Genomic DNA, 10,463 nt, shown 5'->3' with positions numbered 1-10,463 from the left:
CTTGTCATCTTGTTGCTTCCCCTCTGATGCCCGTCTGTTATCGTGTTGTTCACATTCTCCTGGACTGATGATGGCACTTCATATCCCTGCTCGCCTTGCCTCTCTCGCTCTGCCTCTCTTGTTTGGACAGCTTAGAAACACAGGGACATGTGAAGAGGAGACACAGTGGGAAAATTGGATACAGAGCAGGGATTGAACCCTCTGGTCTCAGTGGTTGTTATATAAATGATGTGCTAAGAGCTGGCAGTGTTACCACTTGACCACAGGCACTGCAGAGGGAAGCTTTTTCTGTGAGCTATAACATATTATTGTCCCTTGGCTTCCTCCTCTAGGTCTCCAGCCTTTAGGATGAAAATGAACCCCCTGATAAAAGCCCTTACCCCGCTTCTCTTCCTGGGCTGTTTGTATCAGCTAGCAGCAGGTCAATAAAAATAACCCTCCTTTATTCCAAAAATACTCTACTGATATCTACCTCTCTGCCATGAAAACTATCCCCTTTCATCACTAAGATAATGTTTATCCAGCACAGTGAGTACCAGTGCTTGGTGTATAATTAATTGACCCTATTATAGATGGGTATGTGTCATGTCTGAGGTGTGTGTATATAGAGTGTGAAACAGGAAACATTTCAATAAAATAGACCAGAAGAATAAAAGCCGTGGATGAAAGCCAAAACGAGTCACCCAACCTAATTTCACACGCGGTGTCAAAGCCAGTCAGATGACATAAATTACATATATACAGAAATAGCTACTGTAAGTACATTACAAAGATGTATTGTAATCATGTCTGGTGTTTTTATAATGGTAGCATAACTAATGCTATTGTTCTCGTCTTGGATGTGCTGTAGGGGCCCGATTCCAACTTAGAAAATGTTGTTGGTATTCAGACTTACCTTATGGAGGTGCATAGTGGCATAGCCATGGGAAGATGTTTGGGGGTGGGGGTTCTGCCATTTCTTCTAAGACGGGATGCAGAATTGTGTTAGCTTTTTCAGCTACATCGGTCTGCTAATACAGGACTAGTAAAGGCCCAGTGCCTTTAAATATACAGTGGGGAGAACAAGTATTTGATACACTGACGATTTTGCAGGTTTCCCTACTTACAAAGCATGTAGAGGTCTGTCATTTTTATCATAGGTACACTTCAACTGTGAGAGACGGAATCTAAAACAAAAATCCAGAAAATCACATTGTATGATGTTTAAGTAATTAATTTGCATTTATTGCATGACATAAGTATTTTATCACCTACCAACCAGTAAGAATTCCGGCTCTCACAGACCTGTCAGTTTTTCTTTAAGAAGCCCTCCTGTTCTCCACTCATTACCTGTATTAACTGCACCTGTTTGAACTCGTTACCTGTATAAAAGACACCTGTCCACACACTCAATCAAACAGACTCCAACCTCTCCACAATGGCCAAGACCAGAGAGCTGTGTAAGGACATCAGGGATAAAATTGTAGACCTGCACATGGCTGGGATGGGCTACAGGACAATAGGCAAGCAGCTTGGTGAGAAGGCAACAACTGTTGGCGCAATTATTAGAAAATGGAAGAAGATCAAGATGACGGTCAATCACCCTCGGTCTGGGGCTCCATGCAGGATCTCACCTTGTGGGGCATCAATGATCATGAGGAAGGTGAGGGATCAGCCCAGAATTACACGGCAGGACCTGGTCAATGACCTGAAGAGAGCTGGGACCACAGTCTCAAAGAAAACCATTAGTAACACACTACGCCGTCATGGATTAAAATCCTGCAGCGCACGCAAGGTCCCCCTGCTCAAGCCAGCGCATGTCCAGGCCCGTCTGAAGTTTGCCAATGACCATCTGGATGATCCAGAGGAGGAATGGGAGAAGGTCATGTGGTCTGATGAGACAAAAATAGAGCTTTTTGGTCTAAACTCCACTCGCCGTGTTTGGAGGAAGAAGAAGGATGAGTACAACCCCAAGAACACCATCCCAACCGTGAAGCATGGAGGTGGAAACATCATTCTTTGGGGATGCTTTTCTGCAAAGGTGACAGGGCGATTGCACCATATTGAGGGGAGGATGGATGGGGCCATGTATCGCGAGATCTTGGCCAACAACCTCCTTCCCACAGTAAGAGCATTGAAGATGGGTCGTGGCTGGGTCTTCCAGCATGACAATGACCCGAAACTCACAGCCAGGACAACTAAGGAGTGGCTCCCTAAGAAGCATCTCAAGGTCCTGGAGTGGCCTAGCCAGTCTCCAGACCTGAACCCAATAGAAAATCTTTGGAGGGAGCTGAAAGTCCGTATTGCCCAGTGACAGCCCCGAAACCTGAAGGATCTGGAGAAGGTCTGTATGGTGGAGTGGGCCAAAATCCCTGCTGCAGTGTGTGCAAACCTGGTCAAGAACTACAGGAAACGTATGATCTCTGTAATTGCAAACAAAGGTTTCTGTACCAAATATTAAGTTATGCTTTTCTGAAGTATCAAATACTTATGTCATGCAATAAAATGCAAATTAATTACTAAAAAATCATACAATGTGATTTTCTGGATTTTTGTTTTAGATTCCGTTGTATGATTTTTTAGTAATTAATTTGCATTTTATTGCATGACATAAGTATTTGATACTTCAGAAAAGCATAACTTAATATTTGGTACAGAAACCTTTGTTTGCAATCTAAAACAAAAATCCAGAAAATCACATTGTATGATTTTTTAGTAATTAATTTGCATTTTATTGCATGACATAAGTATTTGATACTTCAGAAAAGCATAACTTAATATTTGGTACAGAAACCTTTGTTTGCAATTACAGAGATTATACGTTTCTTACAGTTGAAGTGAACCTATGATAAAAAATTCCAGAACTCTACATGCTTTGTAAGTAGGAAAACCTGCAAAATCGTCAGTCTATCAAATACTTGTTCTCTCCACTGTATATAATTATTATTTGTATTAATATTTGTGTTAAATTCAGATTTTCCCATGGCCATGGCAATGAGCTTTGCAGGCGTGGTTCCCTTGCAGACGCTGAATACATTTAATTTAACTGCTGAAAACCCTCTGAAAACCCTCCCACTATGAAAGAAAGCCATGTAAATGCATGCATGTTCGTCTCAGTTTCAGCACCAACTGGTGGCCTTACCTCATTCTAAAACGCTCAGCTACCATGATACATGCTCCTTCTCCTAGTCACTCCTATAGGCTACAATAACTACATCAAAGAGCATATAGACCAGTATTTTGTCTAGAACATAGACACCTTGTTTTGTCTGGGAACAGCACCATGTGTATTTCACCATTTGTTTTATTACAGTTTATCCTAAACACACTTAAATGTGCATCAGATTAGACAACAGCTGCACAGCAACTGCACCTTGGAAAGATGGTTATTTGCTGGGTTATCTACAACTTAATTTTGGACAAAATGACCTGCTATCTACAACCTAATTTTGGACAAAATTACCTTGAGGGATTCCTGGAATGGAATGATGCAAAATAGAAGCTATAAATGGAAGAAAACAAACACTAAAGTGACAGTTATTAATACATGTATGTGTGTATTACTGATGTTAGTTCCCGATAGTGGCTAATATTTAACATGATACAAATTGTAAAATAAAATAGAAAAAACCTTGGTATTAAATGAAAACATTCTAAAGCATATACATCAACTCTGCAGGTCCAGCCCTACAGAAGCCTATAGCTTGGCTCTGCACATTTCATCTACGCAAATTATGAGGGCACACAATTACAATTCAGAATAACGGCACAGCTATTTCTAGCCTACATCACTGTGGAAAAGGGGCAACAATACATTTCATGTTGATATGATTTTCAGTTTGCTTTCATATGACTGGTTTCCCAATCGTCTCCAGGGTTCAGTGCCGGCCCTCCCATTAGGCAAGATTAGGCCGCCGCCTATGGCGGCACTTGAATTTGGGGAGGCATTTTGACAATTGGCTGCCGGACTTCGGCGCCCCAGATAGGCTACAACACCGCCCGCGGCACCCCATCCACCAGCTCATAGCGTTGCTGCAGTTCCTGTCTCGATCCCATTCCCACTTCTCCCGAAAATCACTCCCACTATTCTTGGTCGCTGTGGTGATGGTGATGTGTGTGTTTGTATGGGATTATCTAATTGTGAGACATTAATAAAAATGAATCTGCCAATTAAATTATTATGTTTATGTTTGTGTGTGTGACGAAGACGATTAGTGATTAAGGCAGTAGCCTAACCTAGCCTGTTAACGTTAGCTAGCTACTAACGTTACTAGTGGATAACATTTTAGCTAAAAGTAATCTATAGAGATTTGAAACAAAGCGACTAAAAAACAACGAGAAAATAGGCACAAAGAAATTCGCTGGTGAAATGTATCAGCGTGCAGCAATGTCCATCAACCGGTGTGGAGAATGACAAGCCAACGAAGACAGGCCATTCATTCGCCGAGAACGACAAGCACCCGTTCGCTGATTCCAGCACCAGGCCTAGCAAACACCTCCAAACAATGCCAACTATCTTGGACCCAGACTCAAATCGTCGCTCCCCGTCCCGGATAACAATGGTGGTACTGCTAAATCCGACTCCCAGAAAAAACACATAAAATATCCCATTGAGTGACCAAAATATGGGAATGGAACTTTACGGGATATGTTAGTGCAGGCTGGGCCACATCAGGATAAGGAGGGGAATTTCCCAAGAGATGAGGGGCAACGAAAGTTTTCGGTGGCCCGATGGCGAACGGGGAGAAAGAGGAGAGACAAAGGCTTGTCTATTCCAAGCAAAACGATGCAGCCTTCTGTTTTTTCACACGAAGGCAAATCTGCGCTGGTCAGGGATGGAACCAGGGACTGGAAGAATCTGTGCCACCTCAGCTCGAATGAGAAGTCGCATGACCACCTAGATAGTTTCCAGAGGTGGAAGAAGCTGGAGACCAGGCTGATGTTCAAGCAAACTCGCATGATTTGATTTCTGGACCATGGACAGCTACCGAGAGAAAACATCGCTGAGTGCAATACAGCACCGCAGCAGAGGAAAGAGGCCACTCTAGGTGGAGACTAAATACATACATTGTTGAAAGTGATGTTGGACAATCAAATCTGATTTGAAAAATAAATGAAATTCGTTCAGGCTGGGTCAATGACATAAAGCTTATTTTTCACTGCTCCAGTGAAACGAGGCCCGCCATGCATTTATGAAATCAGTTGTTTCCAAAGATCAAATGATCTTACTCGGTTTTAACAGTTCTACAGAAATATTAAAATGTATGTTAAATATGTTATATAAAAGTGTTATTTTTATTGTAATTGTAACTGTAATTGTAACTGTAATTGTAACAAAGTAGTGGAGAGGGTAGACAGTAGTGGAGAGGGTAGCAAGTTTTAAGTTCCTCGGCATACACATCACAGACAAACTGAATTGGTCCACTCACACAGACAGCATTGTGAAGAAGGCGCAGCAGCGCCTCTTCAACCTCAGGAGGCTGAAGAAATTCGGCTTGTCACCAAAAGCACTCACAAACTTCTACAGATAACACAATCGAGAGCATCCTGGCGGTCTGTATCATCGCCTGGTACGGCAACTGCTCCGCCCTCAACCGTAAGGCTCTCCAGAGGGTAGTGAGGTCTGCACAACGCATCACCGGGGGCAAACTACCTGCCCTCCAGGACACCTACACCACCCGATGTCACAGGAAGGCCATAAAGATCATCAAGTACATCAACCACCCGAGCCACTGCCTGTTCACCCCGCTATCATCCAGAAGGCGAGGTCAGTACAGGTGCATCAAAGCTAGGACCGAGAGACTGAAAAACAGCTTCTATCTCAAGGCCATCAGACTGTTAAACAGCCACCACTAACATTGAGTGGCTGCTGCCAACACACTGACACTGACTCAACTCCAGCCACTTTAATAATGGGAATTGATGGGAAATGATGTAAATATATCACTAGCCACTTTAAACAATGCTACCTTATATAATGTTACTTACCCTACATTATTCATCTCATATGCATACGTATATACTGTACTCTATATCATCGACTGTATCCTTATGTAATACATGTATCACTAGCCACTTTAACTATGCCACTTTGTTTACATACTCATCTCATATGTATATACTGTACTCGATACCATCTACTGTATCTTGCCTATGCTGCTCTGTACCATCACTCATTCATATATCCTTATGTACATATTCTTTATCCCCTTACACTGTGTACAAGACAGTAGTTTTGGAATTGTTAGTTAGATTACTTGTTGGTTATTACTGCATTGTCGGAACTTGAAGCACAAGCATTTCGCTACACTCGCATTAACATCTGCTAACCATGTGTATGTGACAAATAAAATTTGATTTGATTTGATTTGAAAATGGGCTCGTGCCATGTGTGATAACAGGTGGGCCATTATTAATAAGAAACTCGTTTTCCTACTATAGGTAGTAGGTTGCATAGTGATAGCAACATGGTAACTCTACGATGCAGGGGTTAAATATAATTTGAGTTTATTTCTTCATCTTCCAATAAATAAGTGGTAAGCCTACCTGTTGACAGACACAATTATCCTATCCATAGATGTCGATATAGCCAAATACACCAATACTGTCACATGCACTGATTAAATACCTCTGTGTCTGGGAAGGGCTTGGTGTTTGACTAAAACCAGGGCTCTAATTTGAGTGAGGGTATCACGTACCCTGTGTTAAAGAAAAGGGAAAACATGGTATGTATTGTTTGCTTTATATTTTGAAATAAATACATAAAACGTATCCAGATTATATCAAGCGCTCTATAACAATGCTTAACTCTGTGATGCCTTATGGTAGAAACAAGCTCTAAAATGCCCGCGAAAGACGTGACCGATGCATATGGGGATGTATTGATTCCTCACTATGACAATCAGAAGCTAAACTGCAGCCTGTAATATTCGAAGAGATAAAAAAAATGTACTTTGCTATTCTGGCCCTATTAATTGGTATTTTCTCTTCCTGAAAAGAGAAGATGCTTGTTTAAACCCAGGCAGCTTTTAGGGAAGCACTTCTGTTGTTGGGTTATACAACGGACGGGTAGCCAACATGGTATTGCAGATTATTGTCTCTTCTAGAGCGACTGAATGTCCAGGACCGGCCCTGCCAGGGATCATAAGGAAAAATTATCTAAAACAATTGCTATGTGTATTTACAGTCCCCTTCTCCAAACGGATTATTCATCTACCTAGCTGTTATCAATAGTTCCTATCAATTTATGAATGGCATTGCATGGAGAATGCTGTTATTTCTATCTGGGGGAAAAATCATTTCTCTCAACCTTATTCATGGTTTCCTTGTGTGAGAATGTGGTGGAATTATGAGGGAATTCATTCAAGGTCAAGGTATCCTATCCATAGATGTCGATATAGCCAAATACACCAATACTGTCACATGCACTGATTAAATACCTCTGTGTCTGGGAAGGGCTTGGTGTTTGACTAAAACCAGGGCTCTAATTTGAGTGAGGGTATCACGTACCCTGTGTTAAAGAAAAGGGAAAACATGGTATGTATTGTTTGCTTTATATTTTGAAATAAATACATAAAACGTATCCAGATTATATCAAGCGCTCTATAACAATGCTTAACTCTGTGATGCCTTATGGTAGAAACAAGCTCTAAAATGCCCGCGAAAGACGTGACCGATGCATATGGGGATGTATTGATTCCTCACTATGACAATCAGAAGCTAAACTGCAGCCTGTAATATTCGAAGAGATAAAAAAAATGTACTTTGCTATTCTGGCCCTATTAATTGGTATTTTCTCTTCCTGAAAAGAGAAGATGCTTGTTTAAACCCAGGCAGCTTTTAGGGAAGCACTTCTGTTGTTGGGTTATACAACGGACGAGTAGCCAACATGGTATTGCAGATTATTGTCTCTTCTAGAGCGACTGAATGTCCAGGACCGGCCCTGCCAGGGATCATAAGGAAAAATTATCTAAAACAATTGCTATGTGTATTTACAGTCCCCTTCTCCAAACGGATTATTCATCTACCTAGCTGTTATCAATAGTTCCTATCAATTTATGAATGGCATTGCATGGAGAATGCTGTTATTTCTATCTGGGGGAAAAATCATTTCTCTCAACCTTATTCATGGTTTCCTTGTGTGAGAATGTGGTGGAATTATGAGGGAATTCATTCAAGGTCAAGGTCAATACAGCGTATCTGTAGACACCTCCGCCACACATCAATTCATTACTTAGATCTCCACACTAACGAATAGCGGGTGAATATGATTATATTGGCATGCTTAAATTCAAGGTCAGAGTACGGATAGAGAGAAACGTACATAAAAGGGAATTATGTTCCATTTACACGTGCGGTCAGAATCAGGGCAGGTGATGTGGGGCATGGAGATGTGGACGTGGGGTGGATATACACCAATCTGGAGGGTACAGAAAGGGGGGGGTCAGGGGGAGGAGGAGCTGCAGTGGTACCAGGCAGGGCTGCAGTTTAGTCTCAGTAAAGGAAGGGAACATGCTCAACTCTAAATCTTATTATGTTAACATGTATAAGGGTGCTTGGAACCAGAAATCTGCTGTGGGATTATTTAAGTTACTTTTGGAAGAGGTAGGGTTTCAGATGTTTTCGGAAGATGGGCAGGGACTCTGATGTCCTAGCTTCAGGGGGAAGCTGGTTCCACCATTGGGGTGCCAAGACAGAGAAGAGCTTGGACTGGGCTGAGTGAGAATTGCCCTCCTGTAGGGGTGAGAGGGCCAAGAGACCAGGGGTGGCTGAAGGGAGTACTCGAGTTGGAGTGTAGGGTTTGAGCATAGCCTGAAAGTAGTGAGGGACAGTTCATCTTGCTAATCCATAGACAAGCACCATGGTCATGTATTGGATGCGAGCTTTGTCTGGAAGCCAGTGAATTGTGTGGAGGAGCGGTTTGACATGGGAGAACTTGGGAAGGTTGAACATCAGGCAGGCTGCAGCGTTCTGGATAAGTGCAGGGGTTTGATGGCACAAGCGGGGAGCCCAGCCGACAGTGATTTGCAGTAGTCCAGATGGGAGATGACAAGTGCCTGGATTGAGACCTGCACCACTTCCTGTGTGAGGTAGGATCGTACTCTATGGATGTTGTAGAGCATGAATCTGCAGGAGTGAGTCACTGCTTTGATGTTTGCAGAGAATGAAAGGCTGTTGTCCATGGTCACACCAAGGTTCTTTGCACTCTGGGAGGGGGACACCGTGGAGTTGTCAACCATGATGAAGAGGTCATGGAATGGGCAGACTTTCCCCGGGAGGAAGAGCAACTCCTTCTTGTTGAGGTTGAGCTTGAGGTGGTGGGCCGACTTATCTGCCAGGCACGCAGAGATGCATGTGTCCACCTGGGTGTCAGAAGAGGGGAAGGAGAAAGTAGTTTAGTGTCATCAGCATAGCAATGATAGGAGGGAGAGACCATGTGAGGACATGACGGAGTCAAGTGACTTGTTGTGTAAAGAGAAGAGGGGAGGGCCTAGAACCGAGCCCCAAGGGACACCAGTAGTGCGATTACGTGGTGCGTGAATTTGATGGTTCACGGTGTCGAAGGCAGCGGATAGATGGAGGAGGATGAGAACAGAGAAAAGAGAGTCAGCTTTGGTAGTGCGGAGAGTCTCCATGATACAGAGAACAGCAGTCTCGGTTGAGTGACCCGTCTTGAAGCCTGGTTAGGACTGGTTAGGGTCAAGAAGATCATTCTGAGAGAGATAGTGAGAGAGTTGGTCAGAGACAGCATGGTCAAGTGTTTTGGAAAGAAAAGAAAGAGGGGATACCGGTTTGTAGTTTTCAGAGGGGCCGAGTGTTGTTGTTTTTTAGGATGTGAGCGACTGGCCACCTTGAAGTCAGAGGGGACGCAGACAGTGGTCAGGGATGAGTTGATGAAGGAAGTGAGGAATGGGACAAGATCTCCAGAGATGGTCTAGAGAAGGGAGGAGATGATGGGACCGAGCGGGCAGGTTGTCGGGCGGCCGGACCATACTAGTCTCAGGATTTAATCTGGAGAAAAGGGGGAGAAGAGGTCAAGGCGTATGGTAGTTCTGTGTGAGGGGGACCAGTGGATGAGTGAATAGGCTGAGGGAATGAGGAGCGGATGTCATCAACCTTTTCAAAGTTGAGGGAGGAGGGATGACACAGCAGTCATTTCTACATAAAGAATATTGTAGAGATAAGATAATTCTTAATGTACACCATTTGCAATAGAATTCATAGCATGATAAATGTGTTTATGCCTTAGCACACACTCAATTACATTGGAGAGCCCTATCGATCCCTATCATAGAATATTTGTCTCTTCCTGATCTCTCTATTCCTCTCCTCCTACTCTTCCTCCTCTTCCTCTCCTTCTTCTGTCCCCCCAAATCTGTCAGGGACAGACAATGTGACAGTGGAGGAGTTTAGTGACATGGTGCTGTCCTGTCCCATCTATGCCAACCCCCCTGTGACGGTGTCGTGGCTGCTGGACGGGGAGG

The 10,463-nt window shown here is 43.2% G+C and overlaps 1 pseudogene; it reads right to left on the bottom strand.

The window, feature by feature from the left end:
- Nucleotides 1–8,568: 8,568 nt before the first annotated feature.
- On the bottom strand, nt 8,569–9,614 carry LOC139385729 (uncharacterized; annotated as a pseudogene).
- Between the last annotated feature and the right edge of the window lie 849 nt (nt 9,615–10,463).

This window comes from Oncorhynchus clarkii, chromosome 27 (assembly GCF_045791955.1).
Source record: "Oncorhynchus clarkii lewisi isolate Uvic-CL-2024 chromosome 27, UVic_Ocla_1.0, whole genome shotgun sequence".
NCBI classification, from domain to species: domain Eukaryota; kingdom Metazoa; phylum Chordata; class Actinopteri; order Salmoniformes; family Salmonidae; genus Oncorhynchus; species Oncorhynchus clarkii.
Note: the sequence above shows the minus strand (reverse complement) of the source record. Positions and strands in the feature narration are given on the sequence as shown.